The sequence below is a fragment of the Cavia porcellus genome, unplaced genomic scaffold, assembly GCF_034190915.1.
Source record: "Cavia porcellus strain 051 isolate PalLab524CR breed Dunkin Hartley unplaced genomic scaffold, mCavPor4.1 scaffold_2, whole genome shotgun sequence".
NCBI lineage: Eukaryota > Metazoa > Chordata > Mammalia > Rodentia > Caviidae > Cavia > Cavia porcellus.
Genome location: NW_026947485.1, coordinates 112,569,581 through 112,584,986, shown reverse-complemented (window position 1 = coordinate 112,584,986; position 15,406 = coordinate 112,569,581). Strand labels below are relative to the sequence as shown.

Below are 15,406 nucleotides of genomic sequence, written 5' to 3'. Positions count from 1 at the left end.
AAAGATGAACTGTGAATGACTGCTTTCAGGGAAGTTAGAAATAAGTCCAAAGAAGGAAATCCATTTGACCAGGCTGGCCCTCAGCAAAGTCCGCGGGAGCAGGGCTCCCACTGCTCTGCCTTGAGGGGGAGGCTGTGCACCTGTACCTCAGTGGTGTTTCTGCTGCCTTTCTGCTTCTCAGCCTCTTGGGAAGCAGGAAGGTCTCATTTCCCATGGCCGTGCCAGTTCAAAAGCTATCAACACTCAATCTGCACAGCTCTACTCTATCCTGCGGTGACCAGGACTCAGCAACCCTTTCTTGCCTTTGCAGCTGCCCTTCTGGAAGGTCCACCAATGTGGGTGTCAGAGGGAGGTGGGGAAGCTGAAAGAAGAGGCTTGTGCCTCCTATTTGTCTGCTATTCAGGCCAGGGTCCTGTGAAGTAGCTTTCACCCTAGATGGCAGTTGGTCCCTGACACCAAGTTCTCCAGGACAAGGTTCACCTTGCCTTCTCAGTGGTCCTGGCACTAACAGCCCCATTAAGACCTTTCCTCAGAGGACTGAGTCACTGCCATAGACCCTCCCTTCCCAACTTCACCTGCATGAGATGCAGCCACCTCCTGCATCTGTGTGAGCCTGCTAGGCTCTTTATACTCCTTCACTTTTCCAAGTGCTTATATTAAATTCTCTCCATTGAAATCGCCACTGAACTTTCTTAAGTGTCTGACAGATTGACTCTACCTGCTCTGAAACAGTGTGGACAGAGCCAACGAGGCCAAGTGAGGTGAAACCCATTCTGCCTTCCCCTTGACCCTGTCCACACCACCCTTTCTCCTACATGAAAATGCAAACCCCAGCAGAAGCACTAATTTTTAGTAGTCTGCTGATAATGACTTACATATAAAGTGTCCCATTATTGACATTTGTGAGAAGCTTTGATAGATATGTTTTAAATTGTATAAAATGCTTATTAAATCTCTAGTTATTTGATACTTAATTGGAAACTAGAAAGAGAAAAGATGTCATAAGAATAATATGAGGTCCTCAATGAACTATGGATAGGTAAGGGAAAGAAAATGTACACAAACTACTGAAAGAAAAATATGAGACATAATATGATTATGAACTTAGTTGTTTGATACAAAGCATAGATGAATTCAGATCTGGAAAATAGAAGAGTTGGTGAGAGTCAAAATAATGGCCTAGGACCTCAAACAAAATATGAGATAGATTTGCAAAGATTTAGATGTGCAGAGAAAGTGGGCTGAACCTTCAGACCTCCATACCAGGATACAACTCTACGGATTATCGGGTAGTTCCTTTAAGAATGGCTCACCAAGTAACCATACTCCAGGTCCTTCTCACCTCCAGCAAAGAACTGAATGAGACAAGCAAATAACAACAAAGTTTATTTGAAAAGCAAAAACTGGCTCTGCAGAGCAAATGGGCCAAACAAGAGAGGAAAAGGGAAAAATGCAAATAAATGCACACCTAGTCTGGAAGGCAGAGGTTGGGATTTCATGAAGAGTTACAATGGCAGGCTCTTCTTGGTGTCCTATTGCTTTTATGCCATTCACATCTTCTGGAAATCTGTAAGAAGTTCCACATACAGAGTCCTGAGAGGTGGTGCTATATAGATCCTGGGATCCCACCACACCTTTCTTCCCAGCCAGCCTAAGCTATGCCCTATCTCCTACCTCACAAGTAAGGCATGACATTGGGATAGCCCTCTTTGGTATGGACATCCATACACATTCACTGGTTCTAACCAATGTGAATTTGCATTATAATGTATAGGGCTTCTCCCACGTTTCCTGCGCAATAGAACTCAGACTGAATTTGTAGAGTCAATCCAGCAGGAATTCCACCCGCCACTTAAAGATGCCCCTTTAATATCAAAGCCAAGCATTGCTCAGCTGTGAGAGAACCATAAGTCATACATTTTTACTCACAGCTGGGGATCTGAATCTTGGATTCAATATCCTGCTAATCCTTTTGATTGACTTGAAGGTTTGTCCAAGCGGTCTCCAACATTTGGGAGGATTGAGATGCAAATCCCGAAAGCAACTGCCAGTTGAAGAAATGCTCTGAAGCTGATCCCAGGCTGCTGGGTTAGAATTAGATCTACACAAAACAAAATACAGGTCCTTACACACCAAAGTGGAACACGAAGCAATTTCTTACTCCTGATACCTGCTTACACTCAAGTTTTAAAGAAGGATTTTAAATGGCTTCTGTAAAGTACATAAAGAATCAGTGAAGACCTTCTCCATGAAGATCTTTCATAAATCAGTGAATTCAAGTGGGAACAGAATTCTCTAATTGCACGCTAGAAGTTAATCATAAAATAATCCCAGCTTCCCCATATAATCATGTAGCCTTTTCCCCACTCCTACTCTTGTCTAATTTACAGGAATTCAATCCACATGGAAGAAGTCAGTGCATGTGTAAACCAAATCCTACACTTTCCTTTTCATCACAAAGCCAGTTGTTCTTCTAAACCATCCATCAAGATTAAGTTACGCTCCAAGCGTTAAGGGGGGCCTACGCTCAGAGCTTTGCTGAAAAGTTAAGTTGCCAGCTGCAAGGCAGAAAATCAATCAGAAATACATTTGGAACAATGGTATGCTTCCTGAAATTACACCAAACTGGAAAAAAATCAAGCCAGTGGCAGAAGATTATCAATGACAGGAGATACCCATTCAAATGTGTAGATGAGGTAGGTTAGTTGAATTAGACACATTTGCTAAATGGAAATACCCTGGCGCCAAGTCTCAGATTTACATACAAATATAGCAAACCATTTGCAGGGTTATCCCAGGAGGATCAAGGTACTTTCTTCTTCAGTATGAACCAGTAAGTTTAAAATTGATATGGATCGCTTTAGCTAATACACATTTCTACCCCTAGATTTTGCAGTAGATACAGAGAGTTTGACACAGTTTGAATAATTCATCATAATTTCACAAACATGTATGGAAGATGAGAGTACCTAGTGTGATCACAAAAAGGCTGGAGTCACTGGTGGAGTGGGTAGGAGGCAGGCAAAGTTCCCGGATCCAGGGCTACAGCCTTCACGTCATTTCCAGAGTGACTACGTGACCAGGTGCTAAACTACCTGACAGTCCCCAAGAAACTCGAAGGCTGTTTACGTCGATGGAAAGGAAAAGGGCATATTCAAAACTGGCACCAAAGGAAATGGATGGAGAGGCTTTCAGTGCCTCAAATCTCCATCTCCCCTTGTTCAAGTCTCCAAGGGTTTTCAGGACAAGGCAGAGCAGGAGGAACACATGAGACAAGTGTCAAGGAAACTGTCCAGTTTCAACACACTCACCAGTCTGGTACTCTTCCCTCCCCTGTGGATACCCCAGCCTCCTGGGGCCAGTGTCTGCATGTTCCTTTCCAATGGGTGCTGTCCATCTGTGCTGAGGAAAGCAGTGGTTTACAGTCAGCATGAGGAAGCCTATCTCTACAAGAAAACCAAATCTTAAATCCCCTTCTACTCTCTCATTTACAACAATTAGAATCTGGGGCCTATGAAGCCAACCCTTGGTTTTCAAAGAATAGCCACACTAAAAATAATAGTTTATATTTTTGAGCATTTTTATAGGCTGCTCACTGTGTTATGCACTTCTCCTGCTCCTGTAACCTTCCCAGCTGTCTTAGAGTGGGGCTCCTCACTACAGTTTACCCACAGAGACACTGAAGCTTAAAGGGAGTGAGCTCCACAGTTCAGGATTACAGGACCTCATCTATGCTACAGGTCTTGCTGACTGTATGGCCTTGGCTGAGCAGAGCATCAGAATTATGGAAAGATGGGATGCCAGAGATCAAGGGCCTCAAGCATCTTGGACTCAGGCCTTTTAAAAGCCATTTGTATTAACTCCTGTACCTTGCCTAACACTCTTAGGATTATGAAGTAAACGTCTCAGAATGTATTGCTAAATTCCACACGCCTCTAGCGGCCACCGGGCTAAAACCTAAGGCTAAAACCACGATGATGCTGAAACACATAGGCAAAATTTCCCTGCATTGCTGTGGTCCATCCACCACCACCACAAATGAATTGGGAAACTCTATTGAGTTACAATTTTCTCCATACCTATGAGATTTTGCGTAACATCCTCCATGATGGAACATGTCATGGGCAACTTGAATCTATGTTCCTGGGCCACAACTTCTCATATTTAGCTCAGAATAAACTATTTTCTATAAAGCAGAGTCACCTTTTATACCAAATGGAGGAGCTAGAAATCAAGGCCAAACTGAATGAGCCCAAAGCTCTATCTTCACCACTTGGCAATTCCTCCTTCCACACATAGCTGTGTGTCTGCACAGGAAGGAAAACCACCTCAAGCTGTAGTCTTCAGCCTGAAACCCAAGCCAACTACCTCCCAAACATTTTGGTACCACAGCCTCAAGAAAGTCTGTGAGCTCGACCTGATTCCACACGGACCCTTCTGGGTTGCAATCATGCATCTTCATGTTTGCTGTTGAAGAATGAAGACCAGCAAGCATCATCAACAGCTCGGAAGACGAATTTTAAAAATGTGAAGTCAAGCTGAAATCTCTTCTCAACCTCTTCATGCAGTCACTGTATGTGAGTATGTATTTCTACATTTTTCTGCTCAGCTCCTTGGCATTTGTGGCTTGCATTTTTCTAGTGTCAGAAATTCCTCAAACACAGGTAAGCTTATTCGGGCAGTCATTTTCTTACTGATAGGCTAATGTGACTACCTGAATTTGCAACTTGAAATGCTGCAATTCAAGTCTCCAGGGGTCTTCAAGCACTTATTCCCTTGAAAGCACAGCTGTAGCAAGAAGAGAACTTTGCATTGAACATATGCAAAGATGAGGCCCAGAAAAGTTACAAAGCTAAGATGCTAGGGCTTGATTCATTGCTCTGATCAGGTGAAGATGATTCGTACTGCAGGACCTGTTCACATCATGCAATGTTCGGCTGTTTCTTTGAAAACAATGGCACTGTTACAATCCAGCAGGCTCATATTCTAGCCCCTACTGAGGGGCGGCTATGTTTCCTACCCACACACAGGCAAGTATGACACTGACAGGAGGGGTCACGTTTCTGAAGGAAAGGTTTCCTCCATAGCACAGTAGCTACCTACACAGACAGCAGTTGAAGTCCTAGGTTCAAATCCCAGCTTTGTGTGTGACCTGGAACAAATTCATGAGTAACTCTGAGCTTTGCTGACCTATGTAGGAGATGGAAATGATAAAAGTACCTAGTTCTTAGTTTTCAGTTATCATGAGAATGTAATGAGTTCATAGAAACCTTCCAAACAATTCCTAATGGTCCAAGTCCTCCTCCATCAACTTCAAAAGACGACTCCTTACACAGGGACACTCCTATTTCCTGTCTGATGCATGCAGAAAGCCCTGAGCTAACACAGTTCATCCCTTACTGTTCTCCTGGCCCTTCCTCAGAGCCATTCCCAAAGTGAACCCCACTGTCAGCTGCCGTGTGACAGTGACATTGGTCAGTCTGAGCCCTCCTGGTGTGATCTCCCTGCTTCCTGTGCTGAGTGTGTGGCTGTTTCCCTGAGCTTGGACACCTTGCACCCTCCAACCAGCTCACACTCAAGCTCGGCTCCCAAAGATGGAAGTGTTTTCAAGCTCTCAGTGACACATATATCCCACTGCAGCACATGGGCCACAGGTTCACCTCCATGTTCCTGGCCTCTGCTCAAAGGTATAATGACTCAAGTTCCTAGGAAAAGAGAAGAAAAGAAGAGAAAAGAGAGAAGAGGAGAAAAGGAGAGAAGAGAAGGGAAGGGGAGGGGAGGGGAGGGGAGGGAGGGGAGGGGAGGGAGGGGAGGGGAGAGGAGAGGAGAGGAGAGGAGAAGAGAGGAGAGGAGAGGAGAGGAGAGAGAAGCAGAGGGGAGGGGAGAGGAGGGGAAGGGAGGGGAAGGAAAGGGAAGGGAAGGGAAAGGAAGAGAAAAGAAAAACGAAAAAGAGAAGTCTCATGATAGAGGTCACTTTGAATCATAAACAAAGCCTCTCTCGGAGAGTCTTATATGTCATGTAATTTCATAGATCCTAAGAAATCTTCTTCCCCCTCCATCTAGGGCACTTCCAGGAAAATAGAGCCAGGTGGACCTGAGTGTAGCAGTCCTTGGATCACGCAGGACCTGCCTCTCCTTGTGTTTTTCATCCCTTCTTCAGCCCCAGATTCCTTACGGTATCCAATGCTAATTGCTCCCCAATAACCACTCTTTCCTTCTTCCATGCCAGCATGACAGGAGCCCCATGTACACCCTCAGACTTCCCCCAGGCTTTCTTCAAGTGTGGGGTGCAGCACAGGGGCTGTGTGTCTGTCGTGTTCTTTGAGCAAAAGGGTAGCCCTTTTCTCTCCCTTCCGACCTGCTGCTTGAACTGTGGAGATGGCAGCCAGACAGTGTGACACCTGCAGCTAGAGAAAGGCTGCCACAAACACAGCCCTTGGCCCCTGGGGCACCTGTAAGGGCAGAGGTGGGGGCATGGCTCCACACCCTGGGCCTCAGGGCTGGATGCTCCAGGAGGCATCTGGAGCCTGGACCTGGCTCTGTCTTTCACTGAGTTTCAGCCTCTTGCAAGAGTTGCTACCATTCCTGGATTCTAAGCTAGTTTTTGCCTTTCCTCTTTAATGTGCATGCACAACAGTGTATAAATTTCACCTTCATGCTGTTTTGTTACTTCATATAAAAGTAGTGATTTTACTGCCGAAAAACTATTTTCCCCCGGTGTTTTACATTGATTCCAAGTAGGACTTTGGACTTACCTGGTACCCCTTTTATGGATCTCCATGAAACTTGTCAAAGGCACAGTTCCATATTTCTGAGTGACATGACATGGCTTGTGTCCGTTTTGTGCTCTCATTTTCCTTCCTTGTACTTAGGGATATAACTACTTAAGGGTAAAACTTAGGTTTGGAAAAGCAGGGATGTGTTTGCAAGTTTCATTTTGACATTTGGTATGCTGCATATATCTTTAAATACCCTAAAGTACTGTAGGATTTTTAGTTCACTGAGTAGTTTAGTTCACTGTTGTTAGTTTTTTGTCTATAATTTCACTTTCCATCTCAAAAGTAAATTTCCTCAAGTGTACATTTTTGTAGGTACCAATGTGATTGTTTTTGTTTTGGGGTTTGGGTTACTGATTTAATTCAGGCTTTTTCTAATAAATATTTAATCCATTGATAGTTGCCAGGTCAAAGATATCATTTTCTTCTGTTTTCAATTTCATGTACAATGTACAAGTTCTATTCTTTTTATAATAATAGCAAGATGTAACATTACTAGATCTTCAATCTACCTAATTTGTTCAATGAATTTTGTAAACTTGAGATGCCCTAAACACTTTATTATACATGTACTATAATTGCCTTACTAGGAGCATGTTTTGGAAATGTTATCATAAGGATAACTTTCCCCAGTACTTAAATATTTTCCTAATTTCAATATATTAAATTTAAAACATAGTTTAAATTGTTAATTAATATTATTTTAAAATGTAATGAAATATGCATTTCAGTTTAAGAATCATAAGTCAATTCAGTTACTAAATCACACATTTCAAGTTGGAATCACAGCCTATTGTATTTATAATACATTCAATTTCTTTTAAATCCAGCCATGCGCTATTATGGTAACAACATGAAAACATCTTATGGATGTAAGTCATTACCTCTGCACTTAATGTATGCTTCTTTTTCAAGAAAAACATTTTTGTATACTGAAGCTCACAAGTTAGGTAGTGATTGTTGCAATAGAGAGGAAGCCAGTGACCATAGGCCAGGCTGCAGCCAGGCCACAAGGTATCCCGAAGAATAGGAGACAGATGCACTCTGGTCTGAGAATATCCAAGCCCATCCCTCCACAGAGGCTGGAGTTACAGCTTCCTGAATTCAAGTTATTCATCTTCGGCTTCCTCCATCTGATAGAGTCTGCTTGGTGCTTGATTAGATTTAACCAATCCAGTTCCTGCCCAGTTCCATCCTGAACATTTGTCATGTGCACAAATGTCACCAATTCTTAAATGACCTCATGGTACAGAGTGATGCAAAGTCCACTCCAGAGGGGTGAGGGAGCCCAGAGCTGAGACACCATAGCAACTGGGGCTGCCATCCTGTGTTTTGGGTAGGAGCCCCATCTCCACCCACTGAGTGAACTTTCGGTTAACTGCTATGGGGCTTATGTTAGGGTTTGGTTTTGTGGGCTAAGAGAGGAATTAAGGTTGGTATGGCAACCCGTACAAGAAGGGAAGTGCTGGGAAGATTTCAGACCACACTCAGCCAGTTTTAGAAGACAAACCGGCTGGTCCGATCGCAGTGGGTTATCAGAACTTATTAATAGTAGTGTCACTAAAGTTGGTATACCACCCCCTCACTGCTAAATTTGACTGGCTTAAAAAAAAATTAAAACTAAAAAAAGAAAAACCACAAAACTATTTGAAAACTGCTTGCTGATCACAACCTCACAGAGGTGGCATTTTCCTACCCCCAAAAAGGCCTCAGGACATTTAACCCTCCCCAGGAGTCCTTTCTGTTCCTACAATCACACTTATTATTCTCATATGAGTAGGAGTTGTCATCTGAACCACTGAAAAGCAAGTTTCAGATGGGGGACCCCTTTAGCTTTAAACATACTCCTTTATAGTTTCTAAAAACAAAGACTTTCTCTTCCATAGCCACGTTCAATTACCCAACTCAGGAAATTCACACTGATATAGAACCACCACCATTACAATGCTATTATCTGATCTGTAGACAGATTTCATGCCCGTTTTTCCAGTTGTCCCACTAATGTGATTTAAATGGCTCTGGAGCAAATCTAGAATCACAATTACATTTTATGTCTTTGAAATTCTTTAATCTGAAATGGTTCTTCCTTCCTTTTGTCTTTCAGACCATGATGTCTTAAAGAGCTAGCTTGCAGACATACCTAGATTTGGGTTAGTTCTGGTGGTGCCCTGTGATTACAGTCAGACTACGAATTTTGTAGGAAGATCACAGACATGGTGAGACCTGGTCACTCTGTGTGCAGGAGTCCCCAGGCATTGGGAAGATGAGTTCTCAACAGCCACCATCTGGAAATTAAGACTCAGGTTAAAGAGCTCAAGATGAGTAAGTGTTTAACAGACAAAACAGTAAAAAGAGGACTTTTCCTAAAACTCTTAAAAACTTCACTGTATGTCCATTTAGTTAATTTATAAAATGTACCAGTTTGCAACATAATAGAGAAAACGCTGACTTACTTTTTATAGTCTCAGGTGACACAAAACGCCGTAGACCTATTCCATTATGGAAGTCTCGGAGCCAGTTGGGGAACATAAAGATTACTCCCCCTCTCCTCCACGTTTTAGGTTTTGCTCTGGAGCAGAGCTCTAAGAATAGCCTCCATGCTGCTGGTCTCTGACTGCACTGGGACCAGAGGTCACCTCCCCAAGGGGCAGTGGAAAGTTTAGCAATTCTCTCCTCAGCCTTTGACTCCCTGCACCGCCCAGCCCAGGGTATGCTGTCCCGATTTATGCCCTGACTGCCAAATGGAACTCAGTGTCTGGCATCATCTATCCCTCTTTCCATTCTTTGTTTTCCCAGAAACAGCACCCTTTACCCTCCCTGCCCGCCTCATTGCTTTGTTCCCCGAGGACTCTGCTGTCCCTAGAAGAGGCCTGGTGAATCTGTCATCGAAGGAGGTTAGGGTTAGCCCAATGAGGGCTTCCAGAAAAAGGAGGCCCTTGGCACCAACGCTGATGGGAAGAAAGGAGAGGTGACTGCGGTGCTCTGGAAGTAGAAGGTGACAATGCTCAGCACTGTTCCTGCAGCTTTCCCCTCCAAGGCTTTGCAGAGTCATTGCTTAATTACAAGCCCTCCAGAATATGCTCCTTGTTTGGATTTGGACAAGTGAAAGAGAGTGAGAAATAGAGACATCTGTCAAACACCAAACATAAATGGCACTAAATAATATTTTGAGGTATTAACTCATGTCAGCCTTTTCCCCCAGTATTTCCTCTTCCCAGCTTGCATTCTGCCCTCAAAGCTCTGTCACAGAACTGATGGTGGATTTGGAAGCAGAAAGCTTTTTGGCTTTTGTTTTGCAAATCCTACATGGTTAGGAGGAGGGGATTTGTAAGAGTGGTGGGCTGAGTTTGAAGATACATGAAAAGGGGATTTCTCTCATATTTAAAAGAAATTTTCCCAAGCTGGGCAAGGAGGAATAGTGTGTTCCAGGAGAGCAAGAGCCAGGTCTCTCTTTGTAGTTAAAGATGAAGCAGTGGCCTGGCCAGGAGGGGAGGGCTGGGTAGCCAGGAAGATAGGAGCACGGCAGCCTCCTCTACATTCTGGTGCTGCATGGTGTTATAGCACTGGAAACTCAGAACTCACTGGCTGAGGTTTTAGCCCATTTGAAAGCTCACAAGTTACACATTTACAGTTTGTTTTTACATCATTCTCCTACATCCTGGAAAAAAAAAAGCTGGAGTTTCCCAGGCCAGAGGCCAAATCCATTTTTTCCAGTTCTACTGGCTGTGCGACCTGCTTGTTCATATCAGCTCATCTTGCCCCTTGAAACCTCCAGCACCGCTGGAAATGGTACACATCAGCCCTGTACATGCAGTGGTGTACACCACAGCTGAATATTTCCAGTCCTAGGAAACATCAGTATGCTAAAGAGCTATAAGAAAATCTGTGCAACCTTTGTTCTGGAGGATGACATCAAACAAATTATTCTGTCCCACGAGATGGTAGTTCTGTCTCCCAGCACTGTTTGGTGTGCAACGGTCCTTGAAAAGATTATCCAGAACAAAAGCAGTCTGTACCTGTAGTCATAAGACACTAGAATACAAGACAGGATACTTCCTGCCTGCATAGACTCTTCTACAGGCAGGAACTGTGGATGTCTCAACCATGACCTGTGTGGGCCAGGAAGCAGTCTCCTGTCCCTTGATGCTTCTGCCTCCATGACACATGGGAAATCTCACAAGCCTGGAAGGCGATCAGGGTAAAAAGCTCTAATAAAGGTGGGAAGATTAAGCAAATATCTGAATATTAAGCAGTATTATATTCAATTCTCTTTCCCCTCCAGCTCCCACAATGCTTCGTTCATGCTCAACTTGGCCCTAAAAAGGACATTTGAAATGACTCTCTGAAAAAATATGAAAACTCCAAAAGAAAAAAACCTTCAGAGACTGGTATTTGATAAATGCATATCCTCTTGCAAATATATCCAGATCCCTGCCCAATATCTGTACAGTGAGTAGCAGGTCATAGCCCTCCTTCCTAATATAACCTCTTAGTTTCACAATGCTCAGTGTTAGGTATGCATAAACAGGGCAGGACCATCACTCATCCAAAGAAAGCCTTTAACATTAAAGAAAGGGAAACGAATAAATGGAAATAGGAACTCAAACAAAAGAAAAGAGAAAAAAACCCACTGTGGAACAGAATAAACCTTCTTCTCCTAATTTATAACTGACAGTTGCAGCACCAGGCAAATGGGACAGGGGTAACTTTCCTACTGTCCCAATGAAGTTCGGGAGCAGCACTGGACATTATTATGTATCATCAATCTTTGTGTGCTGTCCACCTTTTCCGCTGGAATCCTTGGCATACTGGTGGTACTTGTTTTAGATTCTAGGTCTGATCATCCCCAAATCTCTGCCACAGTTGATACTGGTTCTGGTGCTTATTCTGTCTCTTCAAACTCCACATGCACGGAGTTGAGGGGAGTGGTTTCTGTTTGAGGGTTTGTATCCTTTAGCATGCTTTGTTATGGTTTTGCTGGAAGCCAGACTTACCCTGCATTGAAGAAACTGAAGTAAACAGGCCTTTCTACTTTTGTGTGACAGAGTTCTGTCTGTGTGGTGAGGATTCACACTGTTTGCTGGAACTGCAGGTATCTGAGGCACTCCAGAGGCTTCTTAATCCAGGTAGGAGATGTGAAGGTGAATCCTCGCTGTCACAAGGGGGTCCTATTCATGTGGTGGGAAGGAGAAAGAGGTCATTCTGTAGCCTTATGATTAGGTCTAAGTTGCTAATGAGACATTTACCCGTGGCTGGGACCTTCACAAGTGAGTGCCCTGCCATTTGGGCCTCATAGCAAGTCCAGAGAAAGCTACAGCTGGCTATCCCATTCCTCCAGGCAAGTCAGGCTCTGGGAGAGCCCTAGGTACCTTGATGCTGAGAAAATCAGCCTATACAGAGCTTAACACTCCTGGCGTAGTTAAAGACAGTCTGACCTGCAGCCTGGGCATGAACTGACGAAATTTCCACCAGCACATCCTTCCCTTTGCTCTAGTACAACAAAGAAGGGAGTGGGTTGGGAAGCCTGAAACACTAACATTGGTGACAAAGAAATGCCGGAAGTGCTGCCAGCCAGCTTCTCCCTCCCCTGGAATTCCTGAAGGAAAAGGACACTAAGACATCCCATTAACCTGAGGCAAAACTTCCCTACAAACCACTGCAATGAGGAGACCATTCCAAATATTTTTAGCTAAGATCAAGAGTCAAACTGAGCTCCTACAATTACTAAGACTATTCTTGTTTTAGCCCTTAATTGCTTTATTCTCATGCTTAACTAGGAATTTCAGTTTTCTCTGCATGAACCAAATTTTCAGAATGAAGCTTTGGTTGATCTAGATGTGGAAAGAGACCCTTTCAATACTCTTAAAAATTTCTCAGAATTATCCCAAAATAGGCAAAAATTTGAGTTCTAGGAACATTAGAGAGAGCTATATTAAAGCAGATAGAGAATATTAAGTACAAAAGAAACATCAAAAAAATCTAGAAACCATTTCTGCATCTGTCATTCAGGGTGAGGGAGGCTATTTCCAATTTTAACTCATATGGCTATAAATAATGTTTCCTTATATTTTTAAGTTCATTGTACTGATAATTGTAGTTACAGTAGTAGAAAATACTAGAAGGTTAGCGAGATTCAAACAGGAGTGAAAACTGCCTTCTCTTGGAAGCACCTTTGTATCTTTGGAAATACCACAAGGTGCTAATTGCCACAATTAGCTAATTGTCTGTGTGCTAATTGCCACAATTATTTAATAGTTATTTATAAAATTAGTGAAGTTTATGAAGAATGTGCTGACAGTATCATCAATATTTTATAAGTAAACTGTTTTTAAGAGCCCAATTATTTGCCCTCGAAGCCAGTGGGGAAGATGGAGAAACCATTTAGGACTAAATTGGGGTCCTAGGGAACTCACATTTCCTGACCTGTGTGAGAGCGATCTTCAACAGTTCCTTTTCCTTCTGGGCTTCTTTTTTCAGAGCAATACAGGGCACACTACTGGGCTCTGATGAGATGAAACGTTAAAAGGAATATCACCTGCTAAATTCACTGTGGTATTTTTTTGCAGGTTAAAACATTTTAAATGGTTAATCTTAATCGCCAATAAAGCAGAAATATAGAACACTGTATGGCTGCCTTTTCTGAAACTGCACAGTAATTGTTTCAACTGATTGTTCACTTGAACAACTTAATTGTTCAACTGATACATACCAGTTATATCTATTAGCTGGGTACCAAGAGATGCTTCAATATACATACACACTGTGCTGTGCCCAATCAGGGTACACAAATTCATCTCAAGCACATACAACATCAAAACCTAGTTCTTCTCACTATAACTTAGTACCTGTTGTTCAGCTTTCCCATCCTCCCACCCCTAGGTAACTCATCTTTAAATCACAGTGTGGACAGAAACCAAGGAGAGAAGAAGGTGGTGGAGCAGAGAATGGCAGTGAACTCTAGCCTGTCTGTGATCTATGGTGGGAATACACAGAAGACAATTTGAGAAGGAAAAGGATGAATCTCTGGGAAGTGGGAGGAGACTGATGGGAAGGCTGGAAATTGCAGAGAAGCTGGAGCAGAAACATAGCACAGGAAAGGAACGGGGCAATCTGGAAGGGTTAGCCTGATGCTTGGGGAGGAGACCTACTTTGGGTGATACAGGGCAGGCCCAGAGAGGGGCAGTGGCTCCAGGAAGAAATAACCAAGAGCACCAGCAGTGCTGATCCCAAGAGAATTCCACACCTATTACGAACTCCAGACTCACTAGACTCTGGTGCTGCCTCCTTCTGCAAGGCTGACTGGTGTTGGGGAAGACCCCCAGTACAGCACCTGCCATGTTGGACAGTTTTTAATTGGGAGCCATTGGGGGAATTGTTAGTTGTTTAGGGCTAAGCCATAGAACAAACACAGAGCTGCTATACTTCAGGATTTCTGGTGTTGCCCAGCCACAGTGCACTATAGATAGTTGTGGAGAGGGCGCAGGGTAGGCAATGATCCCCTGAGAAGTTTCAGCTCAGGCCAGGGGGGGTCTGAGGGCCATGTCCTCCATGATAAGAAACCAGGCCAGGAATGTGTAGCTTCCAGCAGACAACCTGACAGTCCCCTCCCTGCTGCCTGCATCATCAGAGAACTGAGTGCTGTATGCTTTCCTCATCTATCAAAGTCCGCAAGGATACAGCATGGCTTGGAGATTGCCATAGCCTAGAAGGAACAAACAGAGGGGTCTTTGGAGCAGGGGGGGTCTCGCAAAACCACAGGCCATATAGCTGGGCAGAGAAAACTGTGACTTTGGGTTTATAGAAGGGACATGAAAAGTGGGAGCTAAAAGACTGACTACAGCCCTGGGGAGGGCACCACTGACTGACCACACCCAGGAGAAAAGATGGGGTAGGACTCAGATTCCATACACAAAAACATGAATGTAGAGGCAAAATGGGCATCAGCAGTGACTCACTCTCCCTATCCCATATTTGCTTGTTCCCAGAAACCCACTCATTCAAAAACAAAGGAGAATATTTTGTACTCATTTTTGTTTGTTTTTATTGATTATTTGGTGTTTGAGATTTTAAAATTATTTTTATTTCTTTTTTTGTTTTATTCTTTTTCTCTTTTCTTCTTCTTCTTCTTTTTTTTTTTTTTTTTTTTTACTTTAAAGAGAATAAAGCAAATCAGAACAAGATTTCAAAACAAGACAACCAGGAATCACCAGTGCCTCCCATAATGTCTCTTGTTTTCTTCAAAATAGCTGTCCATGCCTTCATACATAATGAAACCAAATAATAGGAAACAGACTAAAACCAATCAGAACAAAGAATGAAAGCATTACAGGACTTCAAAACAAGATATCAGGAAATGAACAGTGGTTATTATAATGTCTCATTTTCTTCAAAATAGCCATCCATACTATCACACATAATAAAATCAAATAAAATACAACAAAATAAAGCCAACCAAGACAAAAGAATAAAGGCATTATAGGACTTCAAAACAAGATGATAGGAAATCAACAATGGCTACCATAATGACTCATTTTCCTCAAAATTGCTGTTCACACCATCACACAAAATAAAGTCAAACAAAACAATAAAACCAATTGAACAAAAGAATGAAAGCATTATAGGGCTTCAAA

General features: G+C 43.0%; 1 long non-coding RNA gene across 2 annotated transcripts; it reads right to left on the bottom strand.

Moving 5' to 3' along the window:
• Positions 1-1,373: 1,373 nt before the first annotated feature.
• Positions 1,374-12,250, bottom strand: LOC106025680 (uncharacterized). 2 transcript variants are annotated; one of them, XR_010042783.1, is made up of 5 exons: positions 11,771-12,250; positions 8,917-9,061; positions 3,312-3,402; positions 1,930-2,101; positions 1,374-1,567 (listed from the first exon to the last, which is right to left on the bottom strand). It is a non-coding gene; the product is annotated as an uncharacterized LOC106025680 (long non-coding RNA). The 2 variants fall into 2 exon arrangements; XR_010042784.1 differs by lacking the exon at positions 11,771-12,250 and adding an exon at positions 9,230-9,381.
• Positions 12,251-15,406: the final 3,156 nt, after the last annotated feature.